This window comes from Delphinapterus leucas, chromosome 3 (genome assembly GCF_059928025.1).
Source record: "Delphinapterus leucas isolate spDelLeu-1000000601 "Yukka" chromosome 3, BTC_Dleu_Yukka2, whole genome shotgun sequence".
Lineage (NCBI taxonomy): Eukaryota > Metazoa > Chordata > Mammalia > Artiodactyla > Monodontidae > Delphinapterus > Delphinapterus leucas.
In genome coordinates, this window is record NC_143131.1 from 29,142,486 (window position 1) to 29,156,247 (window position 13,762).

The following is a 13,762-nucleotide window of genomic DNA, read 5'->3' on the forward strand; positions in this document are numbered from 1 at the left end:
TTACCTGTAACTTATATGATGTCTGGGGATTTGCTTTATAATATTATGGCCAAAATAAAGGGAGAGCAGAAGAGATGGGTAAAACAAAGTTAACAAAATACTGATAATTGTTGAAGCTGAGTAATGGGTACATGGAACTCATTATACTATTTTCACTACTTTTATGTTTTAAATGTTTAAAATTTCCCTAGTAAGAAAATTATCTTTAAAATATGCTTTCAATCATAACATTCATGGGAAAATAATTTTAAAGAGAGACTCTTTATGTGAAAAATGTTAGAAATTGCTCTCTAGATCATTTGCCCAGAGAATGTGTAAATCAGGAAATTAAAGGAGTGGTGTGGAATGGTGAAAAATTTTATCAAGGAGGTAAAACTGGAACCAGAACTTAAGAAATCATAAGTTAAAACAATTAAAAGGGGGGTGGTGGTGGTGGTGGTATGATGAATCGGGAGATTGGGATTGACATATATACACTAATATGTATAGAATAGATAACTAATAAGAACCTGCTGTACAAAAAAAAATTTTTAAATATATATATAATAATAAAAATATAAAGTAGTGGTAGAGGGATATTTATTAAAAGAAAATATGTTTGTTGTATAAGAATAAATGATCCAAAGAACATTAAAAAGAAGGAAAGAAAATCAACTATACTTCAATAAAAAATAAACTGAAAAAAAGAAAAAAAACAATTAAAAATAAGTAGGGTTTTGATTGAGAGAGATTTTTTTTCTTTTTTCTTTTAAACTTAGAAGGGTTTATACTCTATTTCTATTACAGCAAAAAAGAAGTCTCTTTACATAAATCCAAATTGTTGATTGAAAGATATTTTCTTTAATGAAGATAGGAATAACACCAACCCACAGATCATGGTGTAGGAGACCCAAAATAGTTCACTTTTATGGAAGATTAATAATAAAGGTATCAATAATAATAACAATAATAAAGCAACTAGCAGCAATTGAGTGCTTATCACTTGCCAGGTACTATTCAAAGTACTTTATATACATTTCTTATTTAAGCCTCACAGCAATCCTATGACGTATGATCTATTATTAGCACCCAACCCCTATCCCTTTCATATATGAAGAACTTGAGTTCAAAAAGGTAAAAATAACTGCCCAAAGTCACTTGCTAGTAAAAGTCAGAGCTGTAACTTTAATCCAGGTCTGTTTAAACCTAAACCCCAGGTCCTTAAACATCTTGTTATTCTACTCCCTCATGATATGGTAAATTTCTCTACATATAAGGGAAGTATAAGGGATATTTGGGGCTGTGATTTCTGGTATTAGTGATTCTCTATTGTTGCCTAGAGTATGTGAAGGATGATCTAAAAAAGAACTAAAGAGAATCCCACAGGGAAAGGGTTACAAACAAGGCAAGTACACAGTATAAGAACAGAAGTAGTGTACCTCAGCCAAGTGCCCACCTAAGAAGGAGGAAAAAGAAAAGGGAATTGTATATCTCTCACACACCCAGAGGTGATGAAATACCAAAAACACCAGCTAAAGAAAAAGTGAGAAGGATATGTGCCAGGGCAAATCCTGCTGTTAGAATCCATTTCTACCCAAAAAGCAACCCATTTATCCTAATTGTAGGTTCTCAGATTGTTCTATGCTCTCCTCCATGAAACATTCTTCTCAGGAAACAAACTCCTATCTAGATTTACCTAATAGGATGGAATAGAATAGCTGTCTACCATCCCCCAGGTATTTTTGCTTTAAGCCTTAACACACCTTCCCACCACTCCCAGCAACAATCAAAACAATCTCCAACCCTCCCTAAGCAAGCAGGGAAGGCATGTGAACTAAAGAGCCAAGGAACTCTTTCCTGGCCCCTGAAATGTGCAGAGTTGAATCACAGTGTTAGGGATTTGGTATACTTGAATATAAAGCACCATCTGGGAGCTGGAAGACCTGAGCTTCAATGTCCCATTTCTGCTACTAACCTGCTACATTATCTTTGGCAAGTCACTTCACCTCTCTGGGCTCCAGAATCCTTATTTGTAATGAGCTGGGGCTATAATAAAGAATTTTATAACTCATTTCTATCTGCAGAATCCTTTCATCAAATGATATCTTTCAGGGAAACTAACAATGTGTAACAGACAAAGAGTAAAACTACTCTTAAAAAAAAAAAAAAACTACTCGGAGAGAGTGTCAAGGGGACCACTTCCCATGCCCCATTATACTAGAGCATGTTAAGGTGCTTCTCAGCTTCAGCATTCCATGACTATAAGTAAAATCCCTGCAGCCTGAGAAGGAGGCAGGGTCCTAGAGGGCAGCTGCACAAGAGGATCCCCTGGCCCCCATATGGCTGCACTCCTTTATCAGTGAGCCTCTTCCTAAAGCAAATAAGCAAAGAATGAAATCCCACAGAAACAGAGTCCGACGTGAGGACTCAGGGAGCCAACAGAATGAATACTCAGCTCCATCCAGGCAAACTAAAACACACTCCAAGGAAGAGATAAGGTTTATGAAAAGGAAACTAACACAATCACTTAAAAGAATTTCAACATTAAACCACTCAAGACAGGCTGCCAGGCCACTGGAAGGCTGCAAAACATCCAAGGTCAGCCCTGAAACACTTTGCAGAGACCCAAGCCTTGATTTTCCTCCTTTGTTTCTCACTGCCCTGGGGTCACGCTCCTTCGGGTCCAGATGTATGGGACGTGGCAATGCACTATACACAGCACACGTTTCTCCTGACACTGAGACCTACAGGACTTCAGCACTTTAGAAAAAGGAGTTATACGGGGAGTGACTACAATTTAATAAATCTGGAATTTTACATATATTAGAACAAAGTAGCCAACTCAGAGGGTCGTCACATGAAAAACATGACACCGTTTACTTCTGAATTTTAGATAAACAACAAATACTTTTTTCACCTGAAATTCAAGTTTAACTGAGGATTCCCCTTTTTCTTTTTTCAGAAATCTGGCAACCCTATCCCTCAAGGTGAAAGCACATTCTAGCCATATTTCCAATACCCAAATCATTTTTTAAAAATTCCTCCTTGGGAATGGCCTTACAGAATAAGAAACATCCCTTCCAATAGTCTCTATAAAGTTAAAACTTCAGCCTCGAAGCTGGATTAAATTTCTTTAAATTGCCAAATGTTATTCATAAATGAATGAGAATGATCAAGCAAGGTGACTCCATTTGGAGCCAAAACAGGAGGTATGATTCTATGTTAATGAAACTAGTTGTCTGTGACAGTCATTATTCTTACTAAATCCCTACTGTACACACACACACACACACACACACACACACACACACACACACACCCTTCTGATTTACCCAACTCCTATTCTATGTAGGCATTCTCTAACTCCAAAATGGGTCTTCCCAGATTTCAGGACCCACCAAAGAAGATGGAATTCCAAAAAGCTATTTTACCAAGGTACACAAGAAGGAAGCACCTTTTCAAAAATGTATTTGGCAACAAGAATGTATACTTTCTCCAAGGTGATTTGGGAATCATTATTTCAGAGAGTTCCTGACAAAGAAATTAAGCTAATTTATTATTTAGTATTGGTAAGGTCTACTGAAAATTGGATTCCAAGACAGGTTGTAAAAGAAAGTCAAAATAAGGACTAGAATCATAATCAAGAACTGACCATATTTTTTAAAATAAAATTCAAACCAAACATTTGAAGAATACTTAAAGTGCTTCTATGGATGGAGCCCCATGGAACATAGCTTGAAAATACTTGACTGGATATTATATAGGTCTTTCCTAGTACTGTATTTCTGTAACTCTAGTTACTCATTAATACAGTGTTTTCATAATGAATCCAGACTGTGAAGAAGAAAGATGTTTTTTTGGCTACCTATTCAATCTCAGAAATCACAGGCCAATGAGCCTCAGTCAGGTTGGAGCCAGTTCTGACCTTGAAGAGTACTTCCCTGCAATGCAAACAGCCCCATGTGGTTGTTTCCCCTTCCTAAACCAAAAAAAGTATACAGACATATCTTCAAGTGTCAATTTCCTCATTGAGACCGTGCCCCTGTTATAATGTAAGTGTTTTGCTGAGAGCTATTCATAGTAGTGTCCTTCCTGATATACTCTCTATTTCTGGTAAAAAACAAGGAAATCTACCAGCCTCTTCCTGGCAACACTTTGCTACTCACAAAAGAAAGTGACCTACAGAAACAGGATGGTCATGTACAAGGTAAGAGTGTAGGTAAAGGACCCACCAGAGAAATGGGAAGAAGCTGGGGTGATTTTACTTTATTCTCCTACAACCCCACCACCCATTTTTGTGTATGAGAAACACAGTAGAAAGGTTCCCCTATGGAATACTACTCAGCCATTAAAAGAATGAAATCTTGCCATTTGCAACAAAGTGGATGGATCCAGAGGGTATTATGCTAGATGAAATAAGTCAAACAGCGAATGACAAAATACCCTATGATCTCACTTACATGTGGAATCTGAAAAACAAAACAAACATACAAACAAAAGAAAATGAAAACAGACTCAGAGACGCTAGAGAGAAGGGGGTTGGGGGAGGCAAAGAGGTGATAGGAGTTAAAAGGAACAAGCCTCCAGTTATAAAATAAATAAGCCACAGGCATATAACATACAACATAAGGAGTATGGTCAATAATATTGTAATAATTTTGTATGGGGAACAGATGGTGACTAGACTTATCATGGTGACAATTTCATAATGAATGCAAAGGTCAAACTAACATAATATTGTACATCAAGTATATTTCACTTTAAAAAGGTTCTGCAAAATGATAATAACAAGAAATGAATAAATAAATAATAGGGCACATTCAAAGATATACAGCAAAGCTAAAGTTAGAAGCAGGCCTTTTAATTCCTGGCCCAATGTGACTTTGATTTCAAAAATGAAATGTAAAGAAAAAAAAAAAAAAGAGTGAACTGTGACAACACAAGGCATTAATGTAAGTGGGAAAGAGAGGAGGGAATAGAAGAATTGCTAGTCTTGTTTGGAGAAAATACGGAGAAGACACAGATCGACACAGGACAGATGCATCAGGGAAGGCTATGTGTGTGAAGGAAGATTCATTTGATTCTGTTGCTAATGCTCTGACTCATCTACACTGGTGGCGTCTGTTCCTCTTTGTCAGTGTGTCTCAGGCAATTTGAGAGCAAGAATCATACTGCATGCAGTGGACTCCAGGCATAAATACTGTCACCCCCAGCTTGTCCTCCAGGCTCTCTAATTCTGCTTTTTCATCCCTCCTCGTAACTCCTTTCCAATCCCCTAGAAACAAATTCTGAGTCAAGCGTCTTTACTTTTCCTAATGGCAGAAGCTTTGTGACCAAGAGTAGTAGAACAGAGCCCCGGGCATTCTATGAGATAAGGTGAGAGTTTAGTGGTTAAAGTAAAAGTCCATTGTGCCTTATTCTTCCTTCTAGATCTTATCAACTTGGAAAATAATGCCCTTCACGCAATGGCAAAGAAAAGTACAATGTGGTCTTTAATCTGTCCTTCAGTGTTTATATGTCAGCCATTTGGCACCAAGTAAGCAAACAGGGGTTTTGTTAAGTGGGGAAAAAGTTGTCACTTTCACACAATGCATCTGAGCTGGGTGATGTGATGTCACTACTGTCTTAAGGTAGAACTACCCACTAAGGAGTTCTAAACTTCTCTTGCTTTTGTTGGCTTCAGTAGCCCGTGGTTGAACTGCACGTAGCTGAGTGACTCAGTAGTTCCCTGATGTATACAATCCTCATGACCTACAATGCATTAGCTTTTAGGACTGGAAGTTTCCTCAAAGATCTAGAGGTGTGGGTGGGAGGTGGAGTAGGGAAGGGGCAAGAGTGAGGGGTGGTCCATTTACACAGCAGATCTGCTAGATCTTGTGACCTAAATCTTTCTTGAGAATCTTAATATGCAATTGATATTTGATTATTCTCTGGCCTACTTAGTCTCTAATTGTTCCTTCCCTGGTGGCTTTGCTTGCCTAACAACAACAAAAGCTCCCAAGGAGAGACTTTATCATAGTGCTAGGCCCTAGCAGATAATAACTACACACCTTTATCACAGTAGTTACCATTTTATGAGCACCTAACATGTTCCAGACCTTGGATTCTTACAATAATCCTATGAGATGGGCATTATAATCCTCACTATATAAACGAGAAAACCAAGGCTACCAAAGTAGGTAGTGGCAGAGGTGGTTTGATCTCAAGTCTAACTAAAAATCCTCTTCATTAATCTACACTTTTCATGGCATTTCCAATAAGAAAACTTTTGTAGTTTTGATTACCTACATAACTCTCAAACTTTCGTGATTTCTTTCTGTCTATTGAATTAAAACGTTTCAATTTACCTTTAGCATTATTTGTCTTAGTAATTCTTTTAGAAAAGCAAGAGACAGAATTGTCCCAATGACCAATGACTATTTTTTATTTGTCCTGCCAGATCCACTTCCTCCATTTTCTACTCAGCATTGTGCCCTGGAAAGCAGCCTTTACAGACTACACCCTCTGGCTTTCTGTTGGGTAAACCCAACTGGGTAAACGGCATGGGAGGCACTGGATAGAGGTCAAAGGAGGGAAAAGAGTATTAGTGATAATGGTGTTTTTTTGTTCTTATAATTCTGGCATCACTGGACAATGAAGAGGCCCTTCAGGTTAGCTGGGTTTGCCTACAATAGGCACAGCACCTATCCCCTGACTCTCTTCTAGAGCTACAACTATTCTCTTAAGGGCAAAACTGCTCCCTTCCCTGCCCAGTCAGTTTTAGGTGTACCAACTTCTCCCCACTGTTGCTAGCCCCAGGATGCTTCACTATTCCTTGTTACTTTCCCTTAAACTTATTAACACTTGTGTAAATCGTTCCTAAATTAAACTTTCCTCAATTGCTCCGTCTGAGATCCGAGTGTATTTCCTACAGGGATTTGGACTGATACAACCTGAGCTCTAAACTCTCCTTGATGCTTTGGATCACTGAAAACATAAAAGATGCCTTTTCATGCATACATATACATTCATTCCACAAATATTTATTGAGCTCCAATAGCGTGCCAGGCAGTGGGTTTACAATGGTAACTGATGTGGCCACTGCTCTCCTATAGCATAAAATACAGTATGGTAAATAACTTAAACAGGTAATCACACTAACTAGTGGAAAACTACAATTGTGCCATGTGCTTTGAAGGGAGGTACATGGCCTGATGAGGACAAACAATTGGGGTCAATCCAGTCAGGGAGATCAGAAAAGGACTGCGTGAAAAAGGAAAACTTGAATAGATATCCACAAGACAAATAGGTGTTTATTGGGCATAAAAAGAAAGATCATTCCAGGCACAAGCTGATGGCCGATCAAGGCCAGTGTGGCTGGAGCAGAGAAAGCAGGAGGGTGCCTGAGGAAATATGAAGCTGAACAGTCTTTACAGACCATATTGAAAATTTGTTTTTATCCTCCAGTTACAGTGTAGAGAGTGGATTAGAAGGCCACAGTGAACCGAACAAAGACCAGGTGGGAGTCTGTTACCGCAGCAGACAAAGTGAGAAGTGATCTAAATGGTGGTGGGAAAAATGGAGAGAAATTGATAGATCTGCCCCTTCCTGGGAGATTTCAGTGCTTGGTTCCTTATATATATTAATACAACCGTCTAAGGGTAATGACTTCTCAATAAATGGAAAAATGCTACCTTCTCATTGTGGGAGGGGGGTCAAGAAACATTGTTCTAGGTCTAAGCAAAAGGATGAAACTCGGTAATGCAGCCTATATACAGGCTCAGGATATAAAAACTGTCCTCATGTTGACTTCCTGCCTTTCCCTCTAACAACTCTCACTGCTTAGAAAGTCCATGAGAGAGAGAAACCAGAGACCTGAGAGACCTAGAGAGACCTAGGTTCCCATCATGGCTCTGCCACTAACTGTGGACTACGAAATTAATTAATTTCTCTGATCTTTACATTCGTCTTCTGCAAAATGAGAACAATAAGTACTTCATAGGGTTGTTATAAGGATTAAATTGAGTAACGTATGTGTATAAGTATGCCATAGAAAACCAAAACAAAGAAAACATTATATATTAGTAGGTCTTAGGTGTGGCAGATTTCAAGGTTGATTCACTCAGCAGCTTAATTAATTTCTTTCTGATTTTCTCTTCTGTCCCCTTTGATGTGTTAACTCTGTCTTGAGCTGGCTCCCCTCATGATCATAAATTAGAAGTATCACATTTAAAGAAAGAAACACTTAGAGGTAGAAAGGAATATCTTTTTCACTATTGCCTACTTAAATGTGAGAAACCTTTACCAAACAACCACAAACTTATATCTCATTAACTAAAACTAGAATAAAGATACATGAAGGCAGGAATTTTTGTCTGTTTTGCTTACTGATGTATCCCCAACATTCAAAACAGTGGTTAGGACTTAATAACTATTTGTTGTTTGAATGGACCACATGCCTAACTTTAATCCAATCACTAGTAAGGAAAGTGGTATTGGCACTTTTCTGTAAAAGACAAAATAATGTCAATTTTAGGCTTTGTGGGCCACACACAATCTCTGTAGCATATTCTTCTTCTTTCAACCCTATAAAAATGTAAAAAATATTCTTAGCTCATGGTCCTCCAAAAACAGGCCAGGGACTAGGTGGCTTGCAGGCTGTGGTTTGCTGACCCCTAGCTTAGACTAATCATGTGGGGTAAAATGGAGTCAAGCACCATGATCAGTAGAATATGTAAAGCACTCAGCAGCGTCCTCAACATGTAAAAAGCACTCAGTAAATATGTCCTGCCATTGTTTTTGATGATGCTATCATTTTCCTTATTCTTGTTATTCTAGGATAGCTGGACTCTAGAGACCTCTGCTCTGTGATAAACCTGCCATGGGGAGTTGAGTGCCTTTAACCCTGGACTAAAGCAGCATCTAGGGTAGGGACCATGTGAGCCACTGCACAGAAAGACATACTATATAAGAATAGGTAAAGATATAGAAAACAGTAAGTCAAGGGTCAAAAACCAAGATCCACAAAATCAGCAGAGAATGTGATAGGTGTTTTATGGTTGAGAAATGAGTTCTATTCCCAAACATTAGAAAATTCAAAGTTAAAGATGTAAAATAAGTTCCTTTACCATATGAGAGTCTTAAATAGACTAATAGGCAACAATCTCGCCAAGGTGAAATCCTATGCATTATTTTCTGTATAACAGAACTTTTTTCCCCAGAGGTCATTGCTATGACATTTTTAAACATTGCTTTTAAGGTTTATAGCTGATCTGTCATCTCCATTGTTTTATATTATCTGATCTTCAACAGCAGCCCACTGAAGTGGGGAAGAATGTTATCATTATTATTGCTAATCATTCTTGATATTAAAAATATTTAACAACCAATATGGTTTGGGACCAACCATACCTCCCTGAAATGGAGTGGATCCTTAATGCCCCCCGCTGGGTCCCACTTTAACTCTTTTGTTGCTCAATCATGGGAATATGGGGGGGATCTGAAAGGAGGGGGACAAATGGAATGGCTAGTCATCAAATAATACAGAAGGATTTCAATATTTTAATAAGCAGTATGGCTGTACCACTGTTTCTGAGGTGACTATCAGCCCTGCCTATTTTTTCCAAACAGGAAAAAAAAATGGCTTTTCTAGGACTCTAAATCAGTAAATGGCAGAGCTTGGATTAAAAGTTAATCCTCAAAGATTTAAATCCTCTGCTGTTTTCTTTCTGCCATCCACTGTCTTTACTTTTGTGTTCTTTTTCACATCCTATGGATTACCTAGTCACTAATTCAGACCAGGGAAAAGAACACCAAATTTGGAGACAGTAGGTTTATGTCCAAGTCCTACTTCTGCTATTTATTAATTGTGAGACCTTGGGCAATTCACCTGATCCTACAAGACTATTTATTCACTGGGAAAATTATGGTAATCATGTCTGCATAGCAAGGCAGCTGAAGAAAAGCTTCGTACAATATTAAATGCTATTCAGATGTTAGCCACTCACACAATGTGCAGATTGGCAGTTTTCATCTTAAAAATCAGAATGTTGAACTGGAATTCTTCTTCCAGATGAGGAAACTCAGACTTCTGAGAGATTAAATTACTTGCCCAAGGTCACACAGCTAGTGATGATGGAGCCAGGGCTAATTTCAAAGATCTTGAATTCCAATTCAGGGCTTTCATCTGGGCAGTCTCCAAACTCACATCACAGGCTGCCTACAAAGATGGAAGTGTGAATGATCTTAACTTACAGTCTCAGCACTGTTGGCAGGCCTTTGTCATCAGCTTCTTCCAGGTCTGCTTCTGGCCCAATATACAACTTCTTTAGTTCAGGGGACACCTTGCCAACTGCTAATTCACTCTAGCAGCTCTGGGACTGCAAGTCATTTCAGCAGCTCTGGGCCTGGAAGAGTAGAAACTGGTGTTAATGACACTACTTCTGCTATAGATACAGCAAGCAGAAGACAGCATGGATAGGAACAGTACCTATCCTACTAGGGTCTGACTTTCAAGCCTCAACTACCATAGGCCAAAGGGGTCATGTTTGCTGGTGTAACAACTGAGAAGGAAGAGTTATTCTCAGCCTAGGAAGATTCAGCATGGGTTACCTCAAAAAGACAACCCTTGATGAAACTCGAATGGATATTCCCCATTCCCAAAACTCTAGGTAAGTTGAGTAAAGCAATGCAGTTTTGTGATATAAACCTGATTTTGAAGTAGGTAATTTTTGAATTCATAAACCAAGTTGTCCACTTACTAGCTCTGGTAGTTATTTGCATCACCCTCAAAATGTCTCACTCTGTCTTCCAGCACATGATAGGGCTCCATTTTCCTAGTATGCCTATGTTTGTGTGGAGTCATGTGACTAATTCTGACCAATGCATTTTGAGAAAAAGGGCTGTATGTCACTCACAGGCCAACTTTTATTGCTGGTGTGACACTCTCTAGAGATATCTTTTCCTCTAGCACAGCAATATTTGTGATGGTTGCTGTTCTGTGGCCTGGATCCCTAAGGACGACAAGTGGGGCCCTCCAGCTGACTCAGTATGAACACATGAGACAAGCAAAAAATAAACCTTTGTGTTTTAAGTCACTGAGATATAAAGATTGTTTATTATCACAGCATAATCTAGCCTACCCAAGTTGATATGCTAGCTGTATGATTTTTAGTAAGTTACTTAGCATTTCTGAGCATGAATTTCTGGTGTTTAAAATAAGGATACACACCTTTTCAGCGCTGGGAGGATGACCAAATGTTCATGTAAAGTACCTCACAGCTCCCAGCACATATCTGGTACTCAAGCAATGTTAGCTATTTCTATTATCAAAATAGTCAGGGAGAAAAGCCAGGTGGAATCAAGATATCCTTAAGCAAACACACAGTTCACAGACTCTACTCAGCCAGTCACCTAGACACAGAGCTTTAGCAGCCAGGTCAGGCAGCTAGAGGGAGGCCCTTGAATGCCTCCAGTCATTCATTCATTCTTTCATTTTATAAATATACAGCAAGTACCTGCAATGTGATAATCACTGTTCTGTAAATATAACAGAAAAAAAAAAAGCCCCAGCTCTCATGGACTTTGCCTATACCACCTAATGCATTTGAATGGCTTGCTATCAATCAGGATACCTAACTGTATCCTCAGAAAGAATAAGAAACCTGGAATTTGACCCTTTGCATTTTAGGGATTTTTTAACTACTTGGAAATATTTTCACATATATTAACAGATTTAATCCTCACTGCACTCTTACAACAGGAGAAGAAATTATTACTATATATATATATATTCATAAGTAGGGAAACTAAGGCTGGAAAAAGTTATTATTTTGTTTTTATTAGCATCCAGCTACTCAGTGGCACTGCCAGATCTAGAGTCTGCACTCTCAGATTCCTCATTCAGAGTCATTTTTTTTTTTTTAATCCCAGATTGACAATAAAAACCTGAATCACTGCTTTGTCCGAGGATACCCCTGGATAACACCTATATTAAAGTGCTGTAGGTGAAATATAAGATTGTTGTTCTATGACTATAATAATAATAATACTAAACCACAAATAGTATACTAGTCCAATACCAAATTCTGCCTACTAACGGATCAAATTTCAGGAAGTTCCTACTTCACAACTCCATGTGTGGACAGAGACCTAAGCACACATCTAATGTAGGCATTATTGCCACACTGGTGCAGTATGTAATAAGGAAAAACCAATGCATATAGTATTTGGCTTCCCACATTTTTCATTTGAGTAAATGTCCTAGAAATCTAGGCCACACCTAGTCCCTCACCAACAGCTCAGTATTTCACTCTAAACCCATGCCTTGAAAATCCAATATATCAAGGATCAGTTCAAATGTCACCTCATTTATGAAATCTTCCTTGATTGCCCTATCAAAAATTACCTCCTATTAGCTTTGTTTGTATCTTAACCTGGTACCTACTATATCCTAAAGTCATATTCAGGATGGCAGTGAAACAGCCAGATTAAGCTGCTATTCCACATAGGGAAAAGATGGAAAATAAAACAAGAAATATAGATGGAGCGAATTAGGGAAGCCACCGCATGCTAGACTAAAAAGCTAGATTTTCCTCTATAGGCAAGAATAGCTGCTGGGAAACATACAGTATTTACAAAATAGAAATAAAATCATATTATCACTTGTGCTACTAAAGGAAAGGGAGAAAGTGGATTAGAAATCAGGGTTTGGATAATGTGAAATGATAACCTGAAGAGTTATTTTTGCCTTGGAGATGTTCTTAGATTTACATTTGACTAGTTAGATTTGGTTCAAATACGATAAACAAATTTCAACTGAACACCTGAATCCTCACACTTGAGAAACTGTCTCTGCAGGGCCATAATCTGTGAAATCTTGCAGGGATTCTCCTAGATCACTACTTTCATGGAAAATAGCCTCCACCTTCTCAGCAGATCAGAGAACTCTGGCTTTGGAAAGTGAATCCGTATTTACACAAGATACCATTATAATCGCCAAGAGACCCTGGTTTTTCTTCAGTTGGTAAACACATCATTCATGGCAACTAACTAACACTTTATACTTTTTCCTAATTGGTGTGTGAAATTCTGAGGTGCTTTTACTTCTGTGTGTGTAAGACACACACACTGCTCTACATGAGTTGAGCGATGAGTGGTCAGGAACAGCCTTTCAGCATCTCCTAAGTAAAATTATCAGGACTCCTCTCCACCAGCACCGACTCCAACTCACCAACTGGACTTGGATGGAACCGGTTCAAGTCCCATCCCACAGGAAGCCTGTCCTGACAGTAGCTGTTGTCCCAAACCAACTCGATGCCACTAATCTGGCCAAATCTTTGCGGACCTGAACTTTTTTTTTTTTTTTGCGGTACGCGGGCCTCTCACTGCTGTGGCCTCTCCCGTTGCGGAGCACAGGCTCCGGACGCGCAGGCTCAGCGGCCATGGCTCACGGGCCCAGCCGCTCCGCGGCATGTGGGATCTTCCCGGACCGGGGCACGAACCCGTGTCCCCTGCATCGGCAGGTGGACTCTCGACCACTGCGCCACCAGGGAAGCCCCGACCGGAACCTTTTTGACGACGGTCTCCATTTTCTTTTTTCTGCTCTTGTTCCCAGAGTCACTTCCCGCTGAGCCCGGCAAAGGTCTCTCTAGTTCTCAGTCGTCCAGCGCCTCTCTATGGTACATCCACGATGCCATACACGTGTATAATGAGCGCTACTAATTATCCGTTCTTCACTGCTCTTGATTCTTCCCAACTACTCTTAGTTATTAAGACCTAAGAGTAAGAACTATTAAGAACTTAG

At 39.1% G+C, this 13,762-nt stretch overlaps 1 long non-coding RNA gene across 4 annotated transcripts in view; it reads right to left on the reverse strand.

Annotated features, from left to right (window-relative positions):
* LOC149749523 (uncharacterized) overlaps window positions 1-13,762 on the reverse strand; it is a 414,530-nt gene that overhangs the window by 361,379 nt on the left and 39,389 nt on the right. For all 4 annotated transcript variants that reach the window (XR_016392620.1, XR_016392617.1, XR_016392619.1 and 1 more), the window contains one exon: window positions 10,213-10,364. This is a non-coding gene — a long non-coding RNA (uncharacterized LOC149749523). The remainder of the gene's footprint in view (window positions 1-10,212; window positions 10,365-13,762) is intronic.